This window comes from Dufourea novaeangliae, unplaced genomic scaffold, assembly GCF_001272555.1.
Source record: "Dufourea novaeangliae isolate 0120121106 unplaced genomic scaffold, ASM127255v1 scaffold124, whole genome shotgun sequence".
Lineage (NCBI taxonomy): Eukaryota > Metazoa > Arthropoda > Insecta > Hymenoptera > Halictidae > Dufourea > Dufourea novaeangliae.
In genome coordinates this window covers 3,687,286-3,701,987 of record NW_015374010.1, presented here as the reverse complement: position 1 = coordinate 3,701,987, position 14,702 = coordinate 3,687,286, and positions in this window count along the sequence as shown.

Genomic DNA, 14,702 nt, shown 5'->3' with positions numbered 1-14,702 from the left:
GTTTTTTAGAATTTAAAACAGGTTCGCCACATGTTGATACACAGTGACGTATAATGTGGAAAATAGTAGGGAATAGTTTGAAACGTTTGGAAGTTACTGTTCTCAGTGAATATAAATACTGATATAGCAAAGTATTGCAGATTACTTGCTGGTACACCTAATAGTTCCTTTAGGTGATGAAAATATTTTATTCGATGGATTTAAAATGTCTGCAGAAACAGATGAAGAATTGATAAGAGGGTTGGATGTGATTATAGTCAGAGTGAAAGTAGTTAATCGTTCAAGGCCATTCCCCCACTGTCAAGTGAGCCTTCAGAAAACGAAACTGATCAACACCAGTTTCTGCAAACTTCTCAATTTGAGTATCTTTTATATGGTTGGTTTTTTAATATTGTTAATGTTGATACTTTTTATTGTCTTGATTCGATCAGCTTGATTTCTGAGAGGCTCAAATATGATGAATAAGGTCTTGCTTTAATCTAGCTTAATACTGATCATAATCTTGCTTGTGTCTAGCTTATTTCTCTGAGATACAGAGAAGACATGAAAGTGTCCAAGTATTGTAGTGGGGGTGGGTCTTCGACGGCTAACTAATTATATCAAATTATAGCGATGATCTATCTTCTCAGTACAACATTTCGGAAGTAATTAGAGTAGGAAGTTATAAATGACTGCAACAAAAGTAATTTTTGAATCTTCGTTTACAAATGGGGTGTCCTGTAACTGATGGTACATTATAGGAGATTATTCTATATCCAAAAAAAAAGCTGAAAGTGATAAAAACATGAATAATATAATTTTACATAGAGTTTCGTTTTAAATTAAGTCAATATTCAAAGTTGCAAGTCGGTTTTTGAACACCATTTAGCACATGTCTGCCTATTACTGGATGTTTCTACTTACATTAATCATTACAATAAGACTGCGGATTCTATGCATTCAGAGTATAAATAAATCTGTAATACATAATGAAAAACACACTTTACTGAAAATTTAAAAAATCTAACTTTTATATGTAGCGCTATTTAACTATACAATTATCAGTATGTCGAAAGTGGTCCAGAAATATTGAAATTTGTATAAACATCCGCAGTCTAATTGCAAGTATTCACTGCAATACGGGTATTATTTGTCTTTTGGAATAATTTCATATAAACCGACAGAAGATCTCCCGATGTCGATGGAATACAATAAAGAATATTGTAATCACGATTAATGGTTTCAGCAAGTGGAAATAGTGAATAATGGTCAGACACAGTAGCAACCGTGTTCATAACCATAAATTTCCAACGTGATGTTCTCGAATACATAGCCTCATATTAAAAAATATTGTTCTACATTTCCAATGCCTTTTTTCCATGTAGAACCGCCCCACTTTCCGATTGTACCACCCAGTTACAGGGTAGAATAATTGCAACAATGTCGTGCATAACGTCGTTTCGATTTTCATGGATTCTACTACAATGTGGTTTGTGATTTTAAAACAAATCTGAAAGTCAAAAACAGATGAAACCGCAAGATTGCTCTATCCTGCTTATTAATTAATAAGCAGAATGCAAGGCATTATACTGTAATTAAAGACCAAATTCTTACGTTTGGTAAAATGACAAAAAATAAATAAAATAATCCGTTGTACGTAACAATGTATTAATTAGTGTAGGCAATAATTAATGTTTCTGAGTATTAATTGACGGTATACCAGCGTTATTGTTACGAGTACTGTGCACTTCTTCTGAATTCGTGGATCATGTTTTCAGAACACCCAGTACGTGACATGGCATCAGCCCTCTGCGATCTGACATTCTGCGTATTTTTTTAAGACACAATAACGAGGTAGTATGCAAAATATACAGGGTGCCCCAGCTAACGTTATCATTCACAATATCTCCACTATCTTCGATGTTGCAGAAAATTGTTAAAGAAAAAATTATAAGTTTCATGGGACCTGATATTATGGTTTACAAAACAATTACGTCAACATTATACGTCTGTGGGTTTCAGAGTCATTGTTAGCTATTCAATGGAACTGTATATTTTTTATCGCGCCATACTCTAACAGATTTCCAACCGAATTCAACAATCCTTAACGTAGCCATCAAATGACCTTGAAGCTGAAATTTCATGTCAAATAAATTTAACCGTCAAATGACCTTGAAACCAAATTTTTCTTATTTTATAGAAGATTATCGTAGACATTTTTATAAATTTCTTATTTCAAAATGCTCTCAAGGTGACGTAATTATACATCGTTCAGTTTATATAAAAATGAAATTGAATCATTGTTATTGAAAAACACCACAATCATTAACAACAGAAGCAATCTGAGTGACCACGTGGGCTGGAGCACCCTGTATAACAATCGTTCTCCCATAAACCAAAATCGACGACCAAGAACACAGACACATTACTCGAGATCTTCAGGATATTTGCAAACCATTAGTTAACAATTTCTATTGTATACGTTCAACCGAGGCGGGACGAATACGCTCGCGAGTGGAGCAACAAAAAAAAAATGAGAGAGAAAGAGATGAAGATAATGTTTTTTAATGAATGTTGATGAAGAATGGTTATGAGTGAGATGGAAAAATAGCGTCTGGAGTACGAGACGTGAAAGACGCAAAGTGATAATCCATAAATTTAGGGACTCGCGTTAAAACGCGACCGAATAATCGCGGGCGACGCGGTGTTTAGCGACTTTGTAGCGTTTAATGAATTACGGAGACGATGGAGACTTAACTCCTTTCGCGTAATTTATTATTGTAATCGAGCGATCGATTGTTCCTCCGTCGTGTCGCCCTTTCTCGATAGTATTTCTCTCGTGTTCGATGTAGCCGCCCCCTCAGCCGTGATTCTTGTTGAACTATTCACGAGCTATGTATCGCGGATTGTAATGTGACGAACGTTTCCATAATACACTGGCCGAAATTTTTGTAAAGTCACCATGCTTTTTTGATGAATTCTTATAATTATTCCATACCAATGAAAAATTTGTGTTTGGTAGCATTTGTGGATTTGATTCAAGAAAGCATATACATCGCTTTCAAAAAATAAATATAACATTTATTTAAAAAAAAAAAACATAATTCTACAAAAAACAAACTGCGAAATTTCTATGAAGTCATTCGCTTTTTATTAATTGTTTTTCACTATTTCTATATTAATACTTAGTGTAACCTCCATTGTTTTTGAATGAAAATACAAAAATAGATACGATGGAACAATAAAATTAGTACTTTGAAAATATAGTAGCCGAAATTTCTATAAATTCATCTTCATTTAATAGATATTTTCAAAATACCACCAATTTTATTGCTCCATCGTATCTGTTTTTGTATTTTTATTTTAAAAAATGGAGGTTACACTAAGTATTAATATAGAAATAGTGCAAAACAATTAATAAAAAGCGAATGACTTCTTAGAAATTTCATAGTTTTTCTGTTGAATTATATTTGTTTTTTTTTTAAAATAAATGTTATATTTATTTGTTAAAAGCGGTGTGTACGCTTTCTTGAATCAATCCCAAAATGCTACCAAACACAATTTTTTTATTGGTATGGAATTCATAAGAATTCATAAAAAATATGGTGACTTTATAGAAATTTCGGCCAATGTGGACAAACTAAAGTCACTGTGACGATTTGCAATTTCGGAGGGCCGCAAGTTGTTCCAGTAGTGTATTCGAGATTATTACGAGCGGATTCATCGACGATTCCATTAGACCAATAAAACGAGATAACGACTTTTGAAGGTAAAGTCTCTATTTTATCGTAGCTTCTGCGTTCAGATATGCTATAAATGCATAAAATACGCCGTCTAGGTGTTGTATTTCTCTTTGGTCGTAATGTGTGAACGAGAATCTGTCTTTTGAACATCGATCATTCGAGGAAGTGTAGAATTTTTTATCTTATACGACCCAGAATTTTCAAGAGGAAGAAATGTAATTGCTTTGGAATCTTATGAGGAGACTGTGGATGTTTATATAGATTTCAAATTTTATTATTGAGCTTTTATAGAAGAGACTAATTTATTAGTTCGTTGAGCTTTAGGTGGTAAAATATCATATAACATTAAAGTACAAGAATATTTACATTAATGAAGAAATATTGGAAAACATAAACGACTGCAAAGATTGAGTTACATGGTTTCATGTAGTCAACAGGTCTCATTTTATTTCATTTTATATATGCACATTCGCATGTAAATTCATAAGATTCAGTGCAGTATCTAATCGTGCAAGAAACTGTGTCTATTAATAAATATAGGACATCTCAGAATACAATACAAATCAGAAAAAGTTATACGTCCATTAAATAAATTTTGTTCAATGTTTATTTTCATCTGTTAAAAATGCGTAGCTGTGAAGTTACACAATTCTTATAATTCCAGTTATGAAGATGGCTTTCATGTTATCGCCGCCATTTTCTAAACCAGTATCCTATATTTTTGAATGCTTAACCTTTTTTATTGCTATTTATTCTGATTTATTGTTAAATTTTATCCTTAGGTTAATAAATAATAAACAATGAAATGTATGTGGATTCCTTTATGTAAATACTGATAGGTATTCAGAAATTTGAAGAATATCAGCCACTACAGAGACGTCATCTCGTCGGCAGAATTTTTACTACGCATTATTTCCGATTTATATTAGGTGTACCACTATTTCTCGACGGAATCGGTATTAGTCTCTATAGAAATCAAGGATCTATACTGTTTCACTTACATTCATAATAATGTTCCAACATCCTACACCATTTTTGCTCATTGAAAAATCGAGAATTATTCAACTTCAAATGTATTGCCTCGTAATTCGAAGAAATAGTGTGCTTACTTATTGGTACACCTAATATATAACATTCAATTGCTGATAATAAATTGTAACGTAATTGTTTACATTACCACGACTTGTATTCCATTCCGAGACATCCGGTATTAAAACGAATGATCGACGTTTAACGATTTCTTTTACGTCCTCGTCGTAGCGTTCCGTGTCCACCAAAAAAAAAAGCGGTTCATTAACGCAACGCGTCGTGAACGACATGCATGCACAAGTAGCGTATCCCGATGACGAAGCAAGAGGAAGAAACCCGTTTAACGATAATGGATAAAAGATAAAAAAAAAAAGTATTTAAAATGTAATAAAGAGCGGAGAAACTTCAATAGTCGCTTCCCTTGGGTACCGCGCGCGTGTAATTAAGGAGAGGCCTAGTTAGCGGTATCATGAATGACGCCTAAGAAACTGAGAAGAAAAATGAAAACAGACAAAACGAATGGTCTCCTGGAGATTGCATCTATTTACGAGTACATTCTTGCACAATATAATGCGCATTAACAGTACATCCGTAGGATGTATATTTTTAATAATTTCAGATTCTTGCGGTTATACAGGTTAGGATAATAGTTCGTAGGTATCCCCCCCCCCTGTATGATGAACGAGCGATGACTCGTGCCTATTAGAAAGTTTAATCGCTTCCTATAAAAAATGAACAAGAAATGAACCGACGCAATGGAATCGATATACCACGTGTAATCGCAAGGGCCAATGGTGATCTTGTTTTTTCGAGTGTCGAAGACACCCACAACCGTTCGTCGATCTGGACGCGTCCTTTGTCCCCGCCACCCCTGTAATCTCCACCCTTCACTTATCTTCTTCAGTTGTATCTCTCCGTCACTTACGACTGTTCTGTTATCGAAACGATACTACTGTTTTGCCTACTACGATTATAATTATAATATATGGAAAATTATATGTAAACAAATATAAATACTATAAATATCGGAGACATCATGTCGACGGGGGTGTGCTTTTTTCAACCTGTCTTTAATTTTCTCTTTTTTTTTTTCGATTTACTGTGTAGATCGTTTCGTAGATTCTTTTCTTAACCCACGTGCATTATTTAAGTAAGTGGTACAGTAACTTAGCCCTTTGTATTAATTACTTTTTGGGTGGAAAAATTTCGATTATACAATGGGTAACAAAAGTACATTTTTAAAAAGTACAAGTAGTAACCTTTTTTAAAATTGGTCCAAGTGACATGAGTTTTTTTGTAAAATTTTCATTAGTCTCTGACAAAAAGGTTGTAAAAAGCGACCTTTTAACTTTCTTCGCGATTCCGACCAATTGCATCTTTTTCACAAAAACCCTTAGTAAACTAATCTCTCTACCTTCACAAAAAAACTCAAGTCACTTGGTCAAACATTTAACAAATTATTCTGGTTTAAAGGGTGTGCGAATGCTTTTTTTACCCACTGTGGATAGAAGCGACTCATGATTACCTGTTTTCTTAATTATAAGAGAATCACGTGAAAACTTTGTTAATGATGACTTTCAATATTCCACAGGTGTAAAAATCCGACAGCACTGAAAATCAGCTGATTATGTTGGATCTAAGACGTTTTTGTTGGAAATGTCGCATTACGTTCGACGAGCTATTCCCCAAAAATGGTGATAGTAAACGCGTTATATTTCACTACAGTTTCTAATTATTGTAATTATTATTATGTATACTATTTATTGTAATTATTTGCTCAGTATTAATAGCCAGAAGAACAATATATCTGCTGTATATTCGAAAGATATAAGGATCATACAGTGTCCAAAGAAGGAAGTAGATGGTGAAATTTCATGCCTGTAAAAGACGTTTGGATTGGATGTGGATTAGACGACCAGTGGACGCCTTAGCGTTCACAAAATTCTCTATTCTATTCTAATATTTTACTCACAATCGATATCGATGTAATGTAAGTACACAAAATCCACATGAACTAATATTCATTTAGCAATGTCGCGTTCGAATGAAAAAATCAACGGCGACTTCAAGCTTGTAAAAATCCTTTGCTTACTAGTAAACGTTATGACGGTACCCAGATAGCACATGACGCCTTAAAGACGCTCATTTTACGGCTGTTTTAGATCTTAGGGGTCTTTAAGCCGTCTTCAAGGCGTCATGTGCTATCCGAGTAGTAAACGTATTTACTAAAGTGTCTATTGCATTTTCTATCAATGATTCATTCGGTATCAATTTCTATTAGCACAGAAACACCCCTGTACTTGTATATGCGAACGACCCAATATTCATCCAGCAATGTTGCGGCCGGAATCGGGATGGCCGATGGCGACGTTTCAAGCCCGTAAAAGACCTTTGCTCTTTAGTTCTTTATCGTATCCTCGTCGCTCGATTCGGTGTCTATTCAAATACGCCCCCTTCCTCTCGATAAGTTCGTCTGTCTCGATTGTGTATGTATGTATATCGTCGATTTAATAAGGCGAACAGGCCGAAGGGAGGGCGTCACATTGTCATCACGAATAAATCCCCGCTCGAGCCGGTCCTAACCTCTTAAAACGGTAAAGGACCTTTGGTCTTTACTTCTTTAAACGCGGTGATAGAGTGGTTGAAAGGTGAGGACCACTCGAGCGGTGCCGGAAGAGACGCGGGTACGGTACTGCAGAGAAAAAGGGGGTTGGCTGGGCTGTGCCTTTATGCCCGTAGGAACGGAGAGGACCACTCCATAGGGCAGGAAGCACAAAGGTGAGGGCGACTCCGTGACTATCGCTGGATCTTCCGCGGTAATTATTTTTAAACACGTCCTGGAGATACGGATCTTTAGTGGGGCTCTAGCACCCGAACAGCCGAGTAAACTTCTCGCATCTTCGCAGACTAACTAAATAACCGGACTAATTAGGGCCGTACCCGTGCTTTCCGGCACGTTGTGATATCTCCCGTTGATCATTATTTCCAGTGGTTTTTCTTCTTCCGTTTTTTTGGTTCCTTCCACCCTTGGAAAAACCACACCTCGCCTGAAAATACGTAGATGACGCCATTAGTGCGAATTGGGATTTTGAATGTTTGATGATTTAGAACTTGAAGTGAATTGAAGCAAATTGAACTCACAGCATATTTTTTAGGGGAAAATTTCCTCAGAAATCCAACGGTAAGGATTGCAAAAGTGAGAAATATTTATTTAACTATGCAAAATTTGGTATAGAGAAATTGATTAGACTTAATGCACGGTTGTAACAAAAAATTAGGCTTGGATATAAATGACTCATTTTGACTACGGAGTATGAAAAAATATGTTTACCTGTGACGGGTTGAATTTAAGAATATTTATTGTTACTTCTCGGTCCATTGTCACATATGTGACAATTTATTTATTATACAGGGTATTCGATTATTGGTGTTAGAAACATTAAGAGGTGATTGTACACGTCAAAATAAAACGAAAATTAACATTGAACAAAATTGTGTTCAAGGCTTGGTTTTAATAAGTTATTAATATTCAAACGTTTGGATCAAAAGCATCTGAAAACAGGCAATCTGCGTACAAGCTGTAAACTTAGGGTATGACTGTCACGGCATAAACATTGATCTATTGAAAAAAACTACACCCTTAGGCTTATTGTTAGTCGAACATGTGATACGTATATGTATACCTTTCCTTTGGTACAATCCCAACATCTGCAGGTCAATCGCGACCATTAGCGACCCTGTCCAGGAGCAGGTAGTAAGTACTATATCCACTCTTTGTTTACACATTTTTATTACCTGTCTGTCGCTCGTATGGAATTCGAATAACGTTTCCTTAGTTCGATGGCAGTCGTCAACGTGAATACATCTAATCGTCGCGAAGTAGTTCTCGTATTTTTTTATTGTATTAATTTAATTTATTATACTGAGTTTCAGTTTAAGTTAGTTTGTTATCGTGAATTTTAGTTTAATTTAAGTTTATTTAATATTTGTTCTGTGTGCGTGCCGTAGCCTTCTTTGTGAATTTAAACCAGGTTTACTCTCGTACAACGATTCGCGTGTGTTTTTTTACGAAGCGTCGCAAACAAATTGTCCAGACTAGACTGTGGGAGTTATACATCAGTTTTTTGGCTACACAAGGTAACAGTGTATTTTTTGTAAGCGACGCCAGTGCAAGTGTGTGCCTACATTGTTGTTCCCTACGTTGATGCACGTACGTAAATTGCCCGTACGTTTTTGGCTCCGAATTTTTCATCGTTAATAGCTCGAAAACGACCCCTCTAACGTAATTTCGTCATTCTTGATTTTTATTTTGTTTTGAGACGTAGTGTTGCCCCCTTAAAGTTTCTGACACTAGTAGTCGGACACCCTGTTTCCATGCAGAGGTGACATCAACTTGGTAAAATAAAAAATGTTAAAAGACATAATACATACATAGTACATATTATGAGGTTGAGTCACACAACTGTCATTGTGCTTGTTGAAACTTACGTCGGTCGAAGATACTGTACACTAAAAATTAATTTATTACATCTTTTGAAGCATTACCAAATTTAGGAATTCTTATTTAATTTAAATGTTTGTATTATTAGCCCCAATTTAATCGTTTCTCAGTGTTTACGACAAAAGTTGTTTTCAACTTAATCAAAAAACCATGATAGAGCGGATGCACCAGTAAATGAACACGTACCAGTGAGTGAACATTGTATATAAAAACGAGTAAATTACCTTATTAAAATAAGCTAATAATTAAGTGTTGACTTTCTTTAATTCCTTGTTTCATATTCATTTATTATTGTTCATTCACTGGTGAAATGTGTATTTTTTCTTTTTAATTTAATTGTCATTTTTCCTAAACTTTTACATTAATAATCTATAGTACCTATAATATGTACCAGTATTAAAATATTTTATTCCTTTATCTCTTGAAAATTTAAAAATGTGTAAAAAAACGTGGCTTTTATTATCGAAGAATTTTCCCACCCCCGATATAAATATTAAAAATCTAGTGTTCACGTGTCAAATATTTATTAATATTATCATCATTTAAAATTCGACTTTAATAGTCACAAAATCTCTTAAATTGTTTGTAGCAAAACGACTACAATTTTCAGTACTTCTACATCGTATTACTTTCTTTCGCCCAAAAAACTGCCAGCCTGCTCTTTCGTGCGTTATACCCCAAACGTTTCGAAGTCGATGCTTCTTTTTTTTTTATCATTCACGAAACGTACCTCGAGAAGTATCAATAATACACAATTTCGTTCTCTCGCCCTGTCCCCCCAGTTCCCTTTGTTAATCTCTCTCTCTTTCCTTCTGTCGGTCCTCCCCGATCGTCGGCCGTCCTCCCGGTCGGCTCTTCGAGCAAGCACGCTTTCACAGTGTGCAAATCGAATCAGAACGCCCCCGCAGGGTCGTCGACAATGTTATTTGTTAGCGGAAGTGTCGTAGTAACCGGAGGTTGAAATGAGGCCAGATTGCCCAGGGTGATCAAGTTAAACGGCACGTGGGCAGTAATGCCGTTCCCTCCACCACGAATATCCTCCGCCCGCCGATCCCGATCCTTCCTCCAGTTCTCGAGATTTCAACGAGGGTGACTCGTCCGCCATTGTGTCCCCATCCCCGTGCTCTCGTTTCTCTTCACTTCTGCCTCTCGCAGTATATACTAAAAACAACTTACGATATTTTTACGACGAGTTTCAGCGTCAAATCAATGTTTATTAATTTTATTAGCGACGAACCGGTGTAAACTTTGCAAATTAACCTTCCTCGGGTGATCAGGAAGCTATTGCTTTCCCAGACCTTTTAACAGAGATTGGCACAATTTTATTCGAATAATACATAGTGAGAAGCAGCAGTATCTAAGATCGTCACCCTGACCTTTAAACAGTTCATGAGATTAAATAATTGTTTGCAAAGTGTCTACTAATTTCAGAAGAAATATTATTTTATGATAAAAATTGGAATTATTACGTTCAATCAAGTAAAAATTACGAAATATTTTTTTCATTTTTTATTTGTTATTCGAAACTTTTTATCTAGATAATGAATTTGCCCATCTCTGCCTTTTAACTGCTTTGTGTGTCACGGGTTGTTTTAGAAATAATGCTTTTCTTATGCTTTCGACCATCAGTTGTAGCAGATCTGAGCATTTCTGAAATGATATTATTTGAAATAATATTTCAACTAATAAGTTATTTTATTTCAAAATTTATTTCCCATGCCTGTGATCGCGTCTGAAATAATATTATTTGGAATAGTATTTAGAATACCATGTTATTTTAGTTTCTAATCATTTGAAATCATTCTTAGAAATAATTGTGAAATTGTTCTTCGAAATTATATCGGGTGACTAGGTATGAGTTTGATTTACTGACTAAGTCTATCACTACCGGCAAGTGACCGGTTTTGCTGTTCTAATTCTTACCTTTTTGAAAGGTTTAGTAGGTTTAGTGTTAATGTAATTTTCCTCTGGTTCCACTGAAATCAGTGTGCAATCGCTTCCACTACTTCTTTCCTAATACTTTGTCGTGTGTTGGATAGATAATATTACAAAATTTCCAACTGATTATTTTTTAATTTGTTACATGTTTGAAGTACGTTCAAGATCACTATCTTGCTGAAAAGTAGAATAAATTGATGAAATTGCTTCAAGTAATTACATTTCTGTTTCGAGTTTCACTTTTCCCAAAACGATCAAGTGTCCCGTGTCTTATAGACGGGAGTGTAATTGTTTAAGATACCCTGCATAAACATTTATTGTATGTTCGCCTGTGGGTAACCCGTGACTCACGTGGTGGCCTGAACCTATAATTACGTAAAAAGGTCTGGGCACGAAACGTGGTACGTGTGAGATGCACGCTGCAATGAAAAAATCACGTTTCGTGACTCAACGAAGGAGAAAGAGAGAGAGGAAGTAGCAGACAATGGTATAACGTCTGATTAGAAGTGAAATGTCAAGCTAAAGAGCGGTAAAGAGGCTCAAGCGCATCGTGTTCGATGAACAGCACCGAACCGTTACCCTAACAAGCTGTCAAGACGTCGCCGCGTGTCAATCCACGGGTCTCAGCGAACCCTCCGAATAAATCTACCCGTGGCAACGTAACACCCCCAACCCCCCTTTCGCTCTGCACCGAGACAACCAGAACTACTACTGTCTCTAAACCGCTGCTTACAAACTTTAACCCCTCGAGATACAGTTTTTTTTTCTCTCATTCCCGTGTTTATCCACGTTCGACTTTGTTCTTGGGCACTAGAGCTACCAACGTAGAATACAGAATAAATTAAATTGTATAATATCGATAATATATTATACAATTCGGTATAATATGGTCTAATATAAAGTGTATAGTAAATTAAAGGTTAGCATAAATTGCTTTATGATTTTAGTAAGTGTACAGTGAGACACTTTGACGGATTTGATAGTTCTATTGTTGAGTGCTTTCTATTGTAAGTTTTTAGAAATATTTTCTGAATTAGTTACGTGTATTAATATAAATATCTTTTCATATAGCTTTTGTGGTAATCAAGATAAATTAAACACTCTGTGTATGGTTCATTAAATATACTTACTTGTTTGTTGGAGCACACTAATAGAATTATTTTTCTTAATTCTATATCTTTAATCAGATTTTCTAAAGAGACCAGTAAATTATTGCATTTATAATAGATATGATTGGATGAAGTATCGTGAAAAGAAAATGTCATTAAAATCTGACACAGACTTTATTTTTTAAGTCTACTTTTCGTTTCTGTTTCATTATTCTTTTAATTTATGTTTTATGTGTCACTGAATTATTTTATTATTTAAGAAACGTTCGACTCGAAAATTTCAACGAGCTGTTTGTTGTTACAATATTATTATAATCTTATCTCATTATTTATTGGATGTTTGAGGTCTCCCGTGCCTACATGCTCGATAGTTACACTCGATTAGAAAGTTTCGTCGGCCCTTTGTGGAGACGTTCATAGATCTTATCTGCTCGTAAAAGTAATTTGATTTGCCGGGATTACAACGTAGACACAGGGTGCACGGCGCTCACTATAATTCCTCCCCTTTGATCTACCTATATGGCATACGGTTTCGTGTTATACACTTTATGGCCCGTAATGGGTTCAATTTAACGTTTAACTTAAGTTTGTAGATCAATCTCGACGATAAGAAATCGCTCCTTATATTCACAATCATTCGCTGTCACTTCTGTTCTTCTACTTCTGACTTGAGTTCTTTTATGAAATTAAAAACATTAGTTTACTAAATGATCTGTAAAAAAAAGTTACAATTGGTTGGAATCGCGAAGAAAATAGTAAAGGTCGCTTTTTACAACTTTTTAATCTTAGACAATAATGATAATTTTATAAATACATATCGAACATTTATGTTCCTTATATGCATACTGAAAATTTCATTGAAATCGGTTGATATAGAAACGAGCGACAGCCATCAAAAGTTGTAGATCGAAAGTCGCAAATACTGTGATTTTCAATATTTTTAATCGTTTGTATCTCATAGCAACGTCAACCGATTTTGATGAAATCTTCAACACGTAACCAACACAAATCATCGAAATATATTTATTAAATATTCATTACAGACTCAACTAAAAAAGTTGTAAAAAGCAACCTTAACTATTTTCTTCGCGATTCCGACCAATTGCAACTTTTACAAATTTCTTTTTCATACATCATTTAGTAAACCAATCTTCCCAACCTCACGAAAGAACTCAAGCCACATGAACCAATTTGAAAAAGGTTGTTCTGCTTTAAAGATTGTGCCGAATCTTTTTGTTACCCACGGTATATCATACTCGATTCTGCATTATGTTAACGTCCGTGGATGCATTAACATCAGAGTCTCTGACCTCCCGTCGTGACTTCGCGTTAGCCGAGATTGTACACACCAGAGACCGTCAGGTAGATCAGCCAGCTACCCTCCAACGTTTATTGGACTGCTGGTATCCCGGTGCCGGCGCATATCGGTGCCCGAACCCCTATGACGGAAAATAATGAAAGTAATAGGAACACGCCCACTGCATTTAGCCCGCTCAACGTCCCCTCCTCCCTTCTACACCGCTGGATATCGCCACGGTTCCAACCTCCCCTGTGCTCCAGCAGCCACCGCCTTGTTCATTCTCATCCGTCCCAGAGACCATTGGCCATTGTACCTGCCACTTCATTGTCCTTTATTTCATTATTTTTCCCGCATTCCAGACTGCACCACCCTCCCACTACGAACCGTACTGCGCCGCGAATCATCCCCCTTGTATTTACGCGCCGTAATAACAGACGTCTTAACGGAATCTAATAAACGTCATAAATGGACCGCCCGTGATCTCATTAGTTTACGAGATACTCGCTTTTTCGATCTCCACCCCTTTCACGCCGATGTCGTTCGCTTGAACTTGGATCCGCTTTGTGCTTTTGTGGACCTTTGGTACTTCCATCCCACCTCCCCCCCCCCCCACAGGCGTTGATCATACGGATGGTGGTTATCGTGATCTGAAGATCGTTCTGGAGATATTGGAAGTGTTGAAGGTTGGGAGTTTTGATTTAATGGTGATAAGTAGACTGCGGAAGTTTATGCGAAATTATATTTCTCGAAGTGATCTGTAAACGCAGATACGAAGATTGGATTTTATTAAATTTCTTAAAGATTTTATTATGGTAGGAACAAGACAACAATGTATTAGATTTAATGGTAGTTGTTTATATTTGTTGTTTGTCTAGAGGGTAAATCGTTAAAAATTATTACCTTGAATGTTTGTGAAATTAATGGAATTAATGTTAGCTCATAAGGAAATGACCCCAACTGTTCGACTTCGATTTTAACGGGGTTTTCTAAGATGATAGTGTATAGGTTCCTAATTATATACGTATGTGAAATATTAGGTGTAGACCCTGGATAATTGTAAAGATATAAACAATTGGAGTTACGAAGCTTCGAGATATAAGTAT